Source organism: Numida meleagris, chromosome 2 (assembly GCF_002078875.1).
Source record: "Numida meleagris isolate 19003 breed g44 Domestic line chromosome 2, NumMel1.0, whole genome shotgun sequence".
Classification (NCBI taxonomy): domain Eukaryota; kingdom Metazoa; phylum Chordata; class Aves; order Galliformes; family Numididae; genus Numida; species Numida meleagris.
Genome location: NC_034410.1, coordinates 137112767 through 137125768, shown reverse-complemented (window position 1 = coordinate 137125768; position 13002 = coordinate 137112767). Strand labels below are relative to the sequence as shown.

The 13002-nt window shown below is 39.7% G+C and overlaps 1 protein-coding gene across 2 annotated transcripts in view; it reads right to left on the bottom strand.

Annotated features, from left to right (window-relative positions):
- NSMCE2 (NSE2/MMS21 homolog, SMC5-SMC6 complex SUMO ligase) overlaps window positions 1–13002 on the bottom strand; it is a 127873-nt gene that overhangs the window by 100155 nt on the left and 14716 nt on the right. The window lies entirely within an intron of this gene.

Here is a 13002-nt window from a genome sequence, read left to right as displayed (position 1 = left end):
TTCACATCCACTTTTATTCTCTTCTTTATTGTTTCTAATTTCACTCCTTTCGTCTCTAACTACACCTCTGCTTTCCCATTCGGACACTGCCATGCATCTCCTCACCTGGACACAGACTCACTGTAGGTGCCACTGGCACAGCACTATCTCCTGACACAGGTGTGTTGTACCACACCAGACGCTGCCAGCAGTTGGAGGATGAACAGCCACAAGCCCCTAACCTGTTCAGGAAATTAATTTCCACCTTCAGGAATTAGGAAATATAAATTTCTGCTTCTGCTGCTCCCATTTATTCCTATCTGCAGTTTCCAGGTATAGAGAAAACCATGAGATGCAGCTGGAAGCCATGAAAAAGTCCCACAGTCCTCACATAGCATTAGGAGCAGCCATTTAATGGAGAAATCTCCTTTACAAGCAGCTTAAGTAGCCAATCTGCTCTGTTATTTTTGAGAAGAAAATCATGGTATAGCTCTTTAAATTTTGTGCATGTGTGTGCAAACAAAGGAAGATCATTTCCTATTTGGCAAGCTAGTACACTTCTTAAGTTGCTAACTACATTCACATGTTGGAGCACAAAAATCTCTCACTGCACAAAGCTAAGACAAAGCATTGTACACGGCCATCCCAGCTTACCAGCAACACCTGAAACTTGCACACACATCACTCAGGGCTAGGAGCTGCATGCCATATAAAACAGTGATGGATCCCAGAGACAGCAGGAAAAGTGCTAAGATATATTTACCCCAAAAAGTTACATAATAAGCTGTACTATTTTGTGAACATGGCAATTACAGTTACGATGTTTCCCTTAGTTATATATAAGGTTGGTACATATCCATTTTTCATTAAGTAGGTAAATGGATAATGCAGACAGAATTTTGGCATCCCTGCAACATTTCCCTCTCCCCTTTCCCTTCCCTCCCACCCGATCTCCATATCCTATCTGGTAACTGTGTTCAGGCTCTTTTTCCTTCCTGCTAGGATGCATATGAAGTGTCTCCTTCAAGGCTGACATAAATGCCACTCCATGAATCACAGGAAAGGTCTGTGCAGCAAGTAACTGTCACTCTCCTCCCATGGCCAAAATGAATCATATCCATGACACAAAGAAACTACAGTGGCCTAAATCATATTCTTCAGGGAAGAAAAGTGCATTGTTAAACACCAAGAGTATAATAAAGCCGTCTCTCCTAAGTTCAAATAGTTTTAGCCAAAGAATAATAACGCTTCAACTGATCTTAGTGCACTTGAGAAATGCATTAAAATAAGGCACAGAGATGGAACACAGCTCAGGCAAGAGGGACGTTATCTGTAACTACATTCTGCCCTACGTTCTTCACGTCCTGACTGTTCTGCCAGCCTGCTCTAAGTCTCAGTGATGTTCACAGTCATCTCCCTGCTCTTGATCTTTCATGCACATGAAGGTACACATGTTATATATACTGTGAAAACCCTGAATGTTTCTGTCAGTAACACATGGTCACAGCTTGCCCTTGAAGGTACTACGGATGCACAGGTGACTCTGATGGACAGCATAAAGGTCAGTTATGTCCATCCCCTACTTCTGATCTTTGACAAATACGGGAGAATGTTTTCTACCTCCAGATCAAGCCGTAGCTCTAGGTATTGAGAGCTAAGAGGAAGTCTCCCACCTTGTTGCCAGCTACTCATTTCCCCAGTTCCCAAAGAAGATTTAAAAGGAAACTTACATTACATGCTGTTCTATTTGCATTTAAAAAAAAACAGTTGCAACCCTATATTGGACACTGCCATCACCCTATGCACATGGCTCCTCTGCTCCCAGTACACTCCCCTGGTGAGCTAAGATCTCTTCTGCCTCCCAGTAAGAAGCTAATGCAGAACAGACCTTGGGCACATCTGATGAGAAGCTGTGGGTTTCTGTATGAGGATGCAGGGTTTTACAGTTCACCATGGCAGGGATCCCAGGACGTTCAATGTTTCTTTATGACAGATACTGCCACAGAGCAGTAACCCAGCTGACTTGGTCTTAACAGGAAATGAGAAATTAGGAAAGACTTAGCTACCTATCCTGATCACTACCCCACAATTTACTGTCCCAAATTCCACCAATCCATTAGTGCAATAAGCTATAAGAAGAAGAATCAAACTTTAGTGCTGATATTAGGCTTCTGAAAGATTCAGATGGCATTGTCCACTACCCACTCTGCAAACACTCCCCTACTACTTTTTTTCAGTTGTCAGGAGGGCAGTGGAGATTCCTGGCAAAGAGAGACTCATTGCACGTTCCCTCTTCCATCAGGCAGAGACAACGTTATCTGCTGAGCACCCTCCAGCCAGACTCCAGCTGCAAAGCCAGCTAACTCTCCAAAGCACTCAGACCTTTCCCTCTGCAAGCCAGCCTAGCTCAACATCAAAATCAAATGCTCCGCAAGTGCTGGAACAGTGCCATTGTGTTATCTAATCAAACTTTAGTCTAATCTTGTTTCTAATTCATATCTAAGGAATGCATTCTAAACTCTCTGCATATACTTTTAGCTACTGCCACAACATACCATCAAAGTTGCATACTGTAGTTAAATCTCTTTGTTATCTAGGCTAAATACGTTGAGTTCAGTAAGCATTTCGCCACAAGTGCTTACCCTCACCACCCAGAGATTACACATTTTGCAATATTACATCTTTTACTCACAGAAAGCCCAGTTCAAGGCTGTAATTTTTATTTTTCAAAGGCCCATATGCATCATGTTAAAATCAGCTGGCTGAATATCCACATCTCATAATTAGGAATTTCAGCGCATATGACTTCATGAACATTTTTTATAATGGAAACAGGGCTATTATGCTGAAAAGTCTCCCTGCAAATTAGGTAACTAAACGTAAAGAGACCAGCAAGAGTTCCATTTCTCTTTCCTAATAAGAGATCAAACTGTTCATGCTCAGGTGCCTTACTGCTGATTCAAACTGTAATCAATCAGGGCAGAGTTACGTATCGTGAACTCTAAGGTGCTAAAACAGAAGTTACAATAGCAAGGTAGTCAAGTCAGGACTATTTTTACACTTCCTATATTAACATTTGTCTAAAATGAAAATCATTTACCCCAAGCTTACACCTGAATTCATATTTATCGTTTATTTTATTTCCTGGTATACATCCACAACTTAGCAAAACTGCTGAAGACTTTTCACAGCTATCTTTTTTTGTACAAAAATTACTAACAACATAATTATTTGCTGATTTATCGTACAACAGCTGTCCTGCAGACAACACATACCAATTCAAATAATCATTCTCTTTCAAGCAGACTATATGAAATGCAAAACAGCCCAGAATGCAATGAAATTATAGGAAGGCTCCAAGCCTCAAAGTATAACAGTACTTAAATTGAATAGCTAAGCACAGATGAAATGGATTAATGGAAGTATCAACATTCATCTCTTTATACTATTGGCTAACAAAAACCCAAGTTTTCAATTTTAAACAAAACAGGTACAATTGAATTGCCAGGTCACAGCCTGAACCAATGGTTGAGCACCAGGTGAGAAGGCATGGCTAACCCAGGCAGCGCTGGTGCAAACAATGCACCTGAATGACCGGAAGGGGTGGAGCCTGGATCCATCCCTCCTCACCCTCATTTAAGGGTAAGCAGCTGAGAGAGTAGCATCCCTCTGGATAGAGATCACACTCCTCTTGAGCCATCACTGGAAAGGGTGAGGCAATTTTCCTTCTTTGTTACCTGCTATTGCTGCGTAGTGCCTGCATCCCATTAGAAGGCACTGTTATCGCCTTCATTTGCCATACATCAGGACACTGTGAATTCTACCCCTTGCATTTCATATTAGGTTCACTTTTAATTTCAAAACTATGTGATGTTTTTTATCATCAGCCTCTCCCATTGTATAAGGCAAAGGAAGAATGGTAAACTATTGCGTGTAGGTTTCAGACTTTTAAAACATATGTAACACAAATATCTGTCACTTGAGCCAACAGCGAGAGCAGTAGTACGCAGCTGTCTTCATGTGCACCAGCAGCAAGAAAAAACACATGTTTTGCCAGTAGGTTTCAAGTAACTGCTGACAGCAGAGGCATACTGGCTCTAGGACTCTGTGATTTAGTTCCATCTTCTGAAGGAGAGTGTGCATACTCTATTGAGGATACAGCTAAGCATTTTTTGTTGATGTTTTTAGCAACTACTTCATTTTCAAACCAGAAAAGTGCAAACGCTCCCTGCCCCAACTCCTATTTCTAGTTGGTTCAAAACCGTTCGTAACTGTATTTGGATGAAACATCTGGGAGAAAAAAAAAAAAACAACAATCAACCAACCTACACTTCATGAATCTTTCTAAACAGATACACAAAGCACTTGGAGAAGACGGCAGAGAGATGTTCCTCTACTTTCTAGATGCTCAGTGGAGAGGGTACAGAGCTACGCAGGAGACCGCAGTCATAGTTCTCTCCTCTGTCTGTATGTATTGAATCCTGCCATGGTACTCCAGACCATGCAGACCAACAGGAACTCAAACAAGAGGCTGTCTCTCCAGCACTGTGGGCGATTCTTCACTTTTTCCCCTCCAGGTACATGGACAGCTCCTCAGAAAACTTTCACTGGAGATTTCTATTCTAAGCCTCATCTCTCTGACCTGTAACATATTTTATCTATTAATACAGAAAAAATGGCACTGAAAATGGTGGGAAAAAAAAAAAAAAAAAGAAGGAAGAATTTAGAAGCAATACAAAGGAACAGCAAAAGGCCAGAGAAAACTAATTTAACCTCCTGAATGCAGGTCTTCTCATGTGAAAACCAAATAAATGGTTGAAACTGGAAAGCCCAGTCAGTGTCAGCAAAGACCTTTGGATAGGGAACTAACCACTGCAATTAGCAAGAGAAGAAAAAAATACTGCTGATCAGAATGCCAACAGCCAGAGAAGGAATGACAACTGGTGAAGTAAAAGGAACTCAGGGCAGTAATTGCAAAATTTCCTGCCATTTAACAGTCAGAAGCTACTTACAGCTGAAGTCAGTCCTAAAGACAGCTTCTCAGGAAATGTCTTAACTAGGCTGCAGCATATTTCGAGCTACATTTCCCTCACCGTTCCCAGTGAAGCCATTCCACTTCCATAGAAAGCTTTCACGCACAAACTCTCGGTGTAAGAGTTACTTTACAGACCTATACCTTCAGCTATTAGTGCCCCAGTGAAAAGTTGGTACGTCTTCGAAAATGAAATATCCATGAAGGAAAGAGAAATTAGCTCTAGGTGGCCCTGCTTGAGCAAGGGGTTGGAGAAGATGATCTCCAGAGGTCACTTCCTACTTCAGCTGTTCTGTGATACTCCTTGATATCCAACAACCTTTATCTCTAAACCATTCTTCTGGAAGACGGATGAAAGCGAGTTCAAAGCTACAAATACCAGTTCAAGTCCCATCAAGCAAAGAAAATTAAAAAATCTGACTAGGGAGAAGTGAGAGGAGTGTGGGAGACAAGACTACTAAACTGCAAAGGAGAGACCAGCAAAGGAAAAGTTGCCAATTGACTGTGCCCATGGTTCCACCTGAACTATCAACTGTGAATGGTGCCTAAAAAATCACATTATTTTCTATTTGGCTTTTGTTAAAAGACTGCAAATCAAATTACAATACTGGGATTCAGGTCATCAAGCATTTTGCTTTTACCTGAATCAAGTCTTCAGAGGTTTTATTTTGCAGAGGAAAGGGCAATGGTTTCCAGTCTAGATTGAAGCATTTATTTTATTTAGCAACAGACTGGAGGGAAAACAAACAAACAAACAAAAAAAAACCCACCTCTTCAATTATCCAGCATTCTCTGATTAATTTTTTTTTTTTTTTTTTTTAAATCTGTAAGATGGGCCAAGAGCATCTGTTAGATTACAAATTACTCCTGACAAGAAAATTCATCCTGTGTTACAAGTCATTTCCCTGTAGGCTGTGACTGTCTGAAATGGGAAGTGACAAGATTCAGTGACCCAGGAGTTTACTGCCAGTCCTATGGAAATGAAACCCAACCACATTATGTTGTAGAGTCAGAATTTCAACAGAAATGGACCATGCAGGATGTGTCCTTTCTGAATGTCCAGTTTGCAGCATCACAAGGGGACAGCATTTTCAGGGAGTGGGCGTTGCACATGTTCTGAAAACAGAGTCATCTCAGAGTAGGCATCGAGAAGTTGAGGCACCCAGTATCACTAACCACTTTTAAAAAGAACTTACTATTCTATTCTGTAATAAAGTAATCATGAAACTTTTGTTCAACATGAAACTGCTTAAACCTGATTGCCAGTAGAACTAGGCCAGCAGTGCTTTTGAAAGTTACTTCCTTACAATGCTTATTTTTCTTAAAGACTGTGAGGGAAGGCTAAAAAGTCATAATGATGCAGTTCAGACTTGAGAGCGGTAATGAAGATCTATTTTACCGAATGTTCCTGCCATAGTATCCACACAGGTTGTATGGTAAGAAAGGGCAATATCTCCTAACTTCTACTGACATTGTGGTAATACCTAATAAAATAAGCAGGTTTCTCACAAAGAGTTTGATTTAGTAAATATTCCAACATGAGCTTATATACTTTACTGTATAAAATCCAATGTAAACTATTATTTAACACAAATAGAGTTTAACTTAGACTGAGAGACACAAATAATAAAAAGACATAAAATAATCTTCCATACAGGAGAGCATAGTTTGCTATGGGAGAGAAACAGAAGTCCTTGTATCATATGTACATATTTTGTACTACTGTAACCTCTACATCGGGTACCACACATATGGTACCAAGACATGAAGGCAGGTAGTACAAGAACACTTACTCAAATGAAAATGGATGCTTGCTTGACAATATATTAAGGCCCACGCAGTCACCAGGCTATTTTATGCTGGTTGGGCACTGCAATAGGCTCCCCATGGCAGTGCTGATGGCACCAAGCCTGACAGAGTTCAAGAAGTATTTGGACAATGCACTCAGAAACAGGATTTAAATTTTGAGTGGTCCTGCGTGTAGGCAGGAGTTGGACTCCAATGATCCTTGTGGGTCCCTTCCAACTCAGGATATTCTTTGATTCTGTGATACAATCCTTACTAAATTCCACAGACATGGTGACATTAATCTTTATTTTACCAACTAACATCTATTTGGTTTGGCAGAAAACCAATTTAAAGTTAATGAAGACAGTCCAGCTAGTAGATAGAAGCACTGAAAGGAGGATAAAGCATTTATGAGACACAAGAGTTTGGAGAAGCATCTCAAGCTCTTCTCTTTCAAAATCTTGTATCAGTTTTCTGGTATCGCAGAGTCACAGAATGGCTGAGGTTGGCAGGGATCTTCAGAGGAGACCCATGTTTCTCCTCTGCTGGGACAATATAACTTTTCATACAGTCATACAATAAATTGAGTCAACAAAGTAATTAAAGACAAAAATAGTATTCTGTCCTCCCCAGAACAAAACAACAAAAGCAAGCCCCCCAAAACAATGATATTCCAGTAACTGTATTTAAAGTGCAGATACACAAACTCTGCTGTTCTACCAGCACACTTGAGAAGTGGCAAACTGCAGCAGAGTGGAGCTTGGAGGGGGGATAATCTCCTAAGCCACTTGTTTGCCAAAAAGTAGGTAAAGGAACCACGCCTTTATTTTCTAACCAAGTACAAAGTGTACTTATTTGTTACACACAGAAATCTCAGGCCACACTCTCATAAAATATATATTTTTTAAATCTTCTGTTTTCATAACTATATATATACCTTTCTGTTCTCAGTGGATTTCAACATATGTTGAAATTGAGGCTGAAAACAACATTCACTAATAATTTCAATGGAAAAGGATTTTCCTATGACTAACCAGCTGCTTGCCTGTGGAGGCGTGGACATGTCTGCATCAGACCACAGAGCTCAGAGCCCAGAGCTGCTGCTGACCCAGCCTTACTAAGAACCAGAGATGGGACACCTGGGAATACTAAAAACCAGAGTCCACTGCTGTTCTTCTTCTACCCAATTTCTCCTTTCAAAATTTGATATTGGCAAGATAAAAATTGGTACAAAACTGAAATAGGAGTTGACTTGATGATCCTTATGGGTCACTGCCAACTCATGTTATTCTATGATTCCCCGTACAATAATTGCTCTTTTTTGATCCCTCAGAACACTTTCTGAAACAGCTACTTAAAATGAAGTATTTTATTTCAAGACTTGTAAGGGTATTTTCAATTTCCAGAAAAAGTTCACAAGCTGCTGTATCCAACACCTCCCCTGTAAAGGAATATCAGCAAGATCATTTTGTTCATTTCCAACATACTGGGTTTTTCTTTTAAGAAGCACAATTTCCTCCATATTAACAGAGGATTTCTGCTTGCACACTGCAAGACCCACAGAGATAATCCCCCCTTTTTTCTTTACCAGTCAACATTTAATGCTTTCTGTTGTGAATAACCGATTCTTCTCTTAAATTGGGTTGACAGGTGAAAGTACTTTAGGGTGAAGTGCAAGTCTGTCTCTAATAAAAGTATATTTCTTGTTATCCAACTGTAGACAATACCATAAGGATCTTCACAAAATAAACTTGGCTTCCATTAATTAATGTCTATTATAGCTCTCATCTCAGAGAAGCTCATTCAAGCTGCGTCTTCTGTTAAACTAAATGCAATATTACCTAGTCTTCCATCCTAAATTGACTTTTGGGGAAATGGCAGGAAATGAGAAACAACAAGCAGCAAAGATAGGAAAATAAACCTTTTTCACTTGTGACTTTCAAAATTCTCAGACACATTATATTCTGTCCAGAACTGGAGGCAGCCTGGTTCTGAGAGTAAGCCAGCACGCCCTTATCAGAGCTTATTAAATCAAATATAATGTTTCAGTAAATGCCACTATCTTAGTTCTGGGCTCAAACTACCATAGCATCTGAGACTGGTGCAGATACATCAGTTTCAAAATCTAATTGCACAGATGAGACACACTCCATGTGGCACCACAAGAAATTGTAGTCACACAATGCAACGTCAATGGCTTGGACAGAAAATAGGGCTGGGACACAGAGTGAAGCATGGGAGAGTCAACAAACTGGTTCTGCTAAATCTCAGAGTTGTGCTTTCTAATACAAGCAAAGCCCAAAATAGCAGTGGCCATGAGTACAAGTTACAGAAGATATCATATGGGAAAGTAAGACAAAGAAAATCCTTCACTTCAGGGGAACCCTTCACTTCAGGACAGACAATCCAGCGCTGACTTACTTCAGCTCAGTTTGTGCCCATGGTTACCACACAAAAAGAACTCAAAATTCAAGCTAAGCTTCCACAACCAACTGCAACAGCATCACGCAGACACAAATGAATGCTCTTCCAGCACTAAGATTTTAACATTACTGACCTAAAGTGAAACAGCTGGGGGAGGAGAAATGCCAAAATGTCTGCTTTTTAAATGTCAAATATTTTGATTAGAGACTTTCAAAAATGACTCTTTTTTTTCCCCAAGCCCACACAGTCTCCCATTCTAAGTTATTCTGCTTCAACAACCCCTGGCATTACTGAGTTCAGAAGCCAGATAAGTTTATCAGTGGCCCCAGACACTCCAAGAGTGGACACTGCAGCTACCCAGCAGGGACCAGCCTTATTCCAGCTGCAGCAGCAAGCAGTTCAAGGTGGAAAAAAACTACACAGTTGTATGCTCAAAATATTTAGAAAAATTTGGCTGCCAGGCTACACCACTATGGACAGTGTGGTAATGCATCTTACCACAGTGCTGATACTGGTCGGCCTACACACTGGAATAGACAAAAGATAAATCAGTTTCATAATCTACAGCTGTAAGTAGAAAGGTTTATTTCTAATATCAGAAACACTGATCTGTTAGAATTTCAGAAACGACTATTTCTTGGGAAGGCTGATAGAAACAAAAACCAGTATCCTCTCCAAAGCTAGCTGTTTGCTGGAAATGTAGATACTTTCACATGCTTTGGGTATTTTCTCATTTCTGTTGATACAGGACACAAACAAGATTGGACTACAGGAGCCTACAACACCAGCCTCTCATATAAGCAAAGGTGAAGTGATGCTCCCAACACCATCCAATTCAGCATGACTCACATACTGATATGGTACCCTTAAAGTGCTTACCATGCAGCAACATCAAAGCCAGGGCTTTGAGAGTCTCAACATGACTTGGACAAGAAATTAAAAAAAAACACCAAAAAAACAACCCACAACCTAACCTTCTTACATAGAAAGGGCAAAGGCAAAGTATGGTCACAAACTCTATGCATAATGAAAACCAGCAATTCATTCTGCCTCTCACAGGCTTCCTTTGCATTAATCCTCTTCTGTGAATTGGCAGATCTCCCTTTTTTGGCATGAATCACAGGTATGTGGCATTCATTCTGTTGCTTGCATACTGCTAAGTGACAAAGCAAAATCTTTCCATTGCTAGAATTTCATTTTTCACCAACTTCATACAAGAATTTCTCCTGCTATGAGGACCTGCTGCTTTGTTAACATACAAAAAAATGCACATCTCTGTGCAGAAAAGAACAATGCAATTCTCTATTGCCCAGGTCTCTAAGATATGCACAATGATTTTGAAACAGGAATTTGTTTCATGGCGTAAAGTACACTACAGATCATGATCTCTCAGTATTTTTTTTAGGTAACCCTGTTAGTTCATAGCAAAAAGAAATGGAGCCTAGTGGCATTTAAAGAGGTGTGGTTTGTTGTTGGGTATTTTTTTTTTTAAATAGGAATATAAATTGAGACTGACTGTGGAAATGTTCAGTAATCAGATACAGGAAGGCTCCCTCTGTTCAGTACTTAAACAGAATTGGGAAACTGTCACATAGCTATGAGACATTGTGCTAACAGAATAATTAAATCCAGAACCGTATCACTATGCTTGAGATTTGTGTGGCTGAACTGTGTTAGTTCTGAGAAGTTCCTCCTGCCCTTATATTGATAAACTTTTGAATTTTGTTTAATTTTAATTTGGTTTTCTATAAAAGTGACTGGGCTAAACCTGTGTACTAAAGTAGGCATGTTCAGTGAAAGAGAAGTTTTCAGTTTTAAATAACAGATTACCTTGAGACATTGGGACAGACTATACACCTCCGATAAAGAACGGATAAAAGATGAATCTAAAAATACTGAAGAAATACAGAATTTGAATGAGTGATGGCATACCTAATTCAATCAGAAAGCAGCTGTGAATTAGATCCACACCCACAAGTAATAAACTTTAAAGAAAAAAGTCTTGTGAAAATGTCACATTAATCTACCCATATATAAAAAGTCTACTCACCCACTGCTTACTAAGATGATTAGTAAGGAAATCACAAGTTAAACTTTATTCATCTGATTAAAAAAATAGGAAAGAGTTTGCAAGGTTGATTTAACTCACAAGATATTATTGTCACTTGACATTTACTTGCAGTGTATAATTCCATTCCCACTTACAGTCTGGGGAAAGCCTGTTAAAATACTTCCTTAATGTGTGAACACTTCTTTGAGTTGTGTTCTTTTCATCTGCCACCTTCTCCTTAAGCCAGCTGGCTCCTTTTGTTAAGCCTTTTTTAATAAGAAAGTTCATTATATGTAATTTATGGAGCAGTTTGAGACTGTCACCTTCTATTGAATGCTACAGTACATGCTATTGCAGAACACTGTAGCATTTGTTGATAGGGTCAAAAAATCAAGGGAGTTCACACATGTATATATCCTCAGTAAGTCCAATTTGGACAGATAAAAAGACCAAATGTGTCTTCTCATTCAAGAGCTGAATGGACATGGTCCTGGGCACCCTGCTCTGGGTGTTCCTGCTTGAGCAGAGGTTGGGCCAGAGGACCTCCAGAAGCCCCTTCCAACTCAGCCATCCTGTGATTCATTTGCAGATATATGAACCTGTTCTCCTATAATTTATATGCCAGTCTACTCTTCCTATTTTGCAAAAGCGTAACAGCTTTGTTGAAACTACAGAAGTTGCTTACATGAGAAACATCATAAGGAAAGCATTTAAAAATCTTTTGTGATCTAGAGCACAGCATATCTATATCTATATAGATATATATATATCAGCATACCGTCCTGCCTAAACCTTCTGCTGTGGCTTTCTTATTTCTTACCTCTCTTCTCCTTCATGATACATTTCTTTACTGCTTCCTCCCCTCCTCTTCCTCTGCAACCAATTTCCCCAACTCTGCTCTTTTTTTACTAGCCTGCTTTTGATTCTTTCTCTAGCAAGTGATATCTTCCAGGTGATCACAATCCTTGGGGTCACCTCCTCCTTTCTCACATCCTCCTATACAATGGTTCATGGCCCTTTTCTTACTGGTATTATTGGAATAAAGGTCCATTAACACACACAAAAACCTGAACCAACAACAAAAGTAAGACATAAGCCCTCTAGTCATTAATACTAACTGCTGTGTACTGCACAGTTTGGGAACTAACCTAACACAAACATTGGCTATAACTGTGTCTGGGTCAACAGCGTGAACAATGGCAGACTGCCTGGCTATTACTATGTGTCCTGCACAGAAAGTTGTGCTTTATGATGCCCATGATGAATGACAGACCTTTGTTCATTGTTTGGAGGAGAGGTACAGGGATTGTTCCTTTTTTTTTTTTTAAATTTGCTGACAACTTTGCAGATGTGTCCTTATGTTTATATGGCACATACATATATGGCACATAATTTAGGATCTTTCTAGATCAACAAGATTAAATCCTGCTAATTGCATTTTTCTTCAGAAAGCTCTTCTGGTATTTAAAAGAAAGAGGAACACGGATTACTTAGAGGCTGGAAAGCATAACTTACATCAGGACTGACTAAAACAGCTTAACTTGGCTAGTTTCAGTAAGTGATGCTAAAGGTGTCCTGCTCGTGTCCTACCACTACCATCCTGAAGATCTCTTAACATAACAGGCTCTGGTAAGCAAACAAAGCCATACAATTCAGTGGCTGAAAACTGAAACAAAGATAATGAAGAATGACAAGTTTCTCTGTCAACTAGAGTTAAACAACATATTCA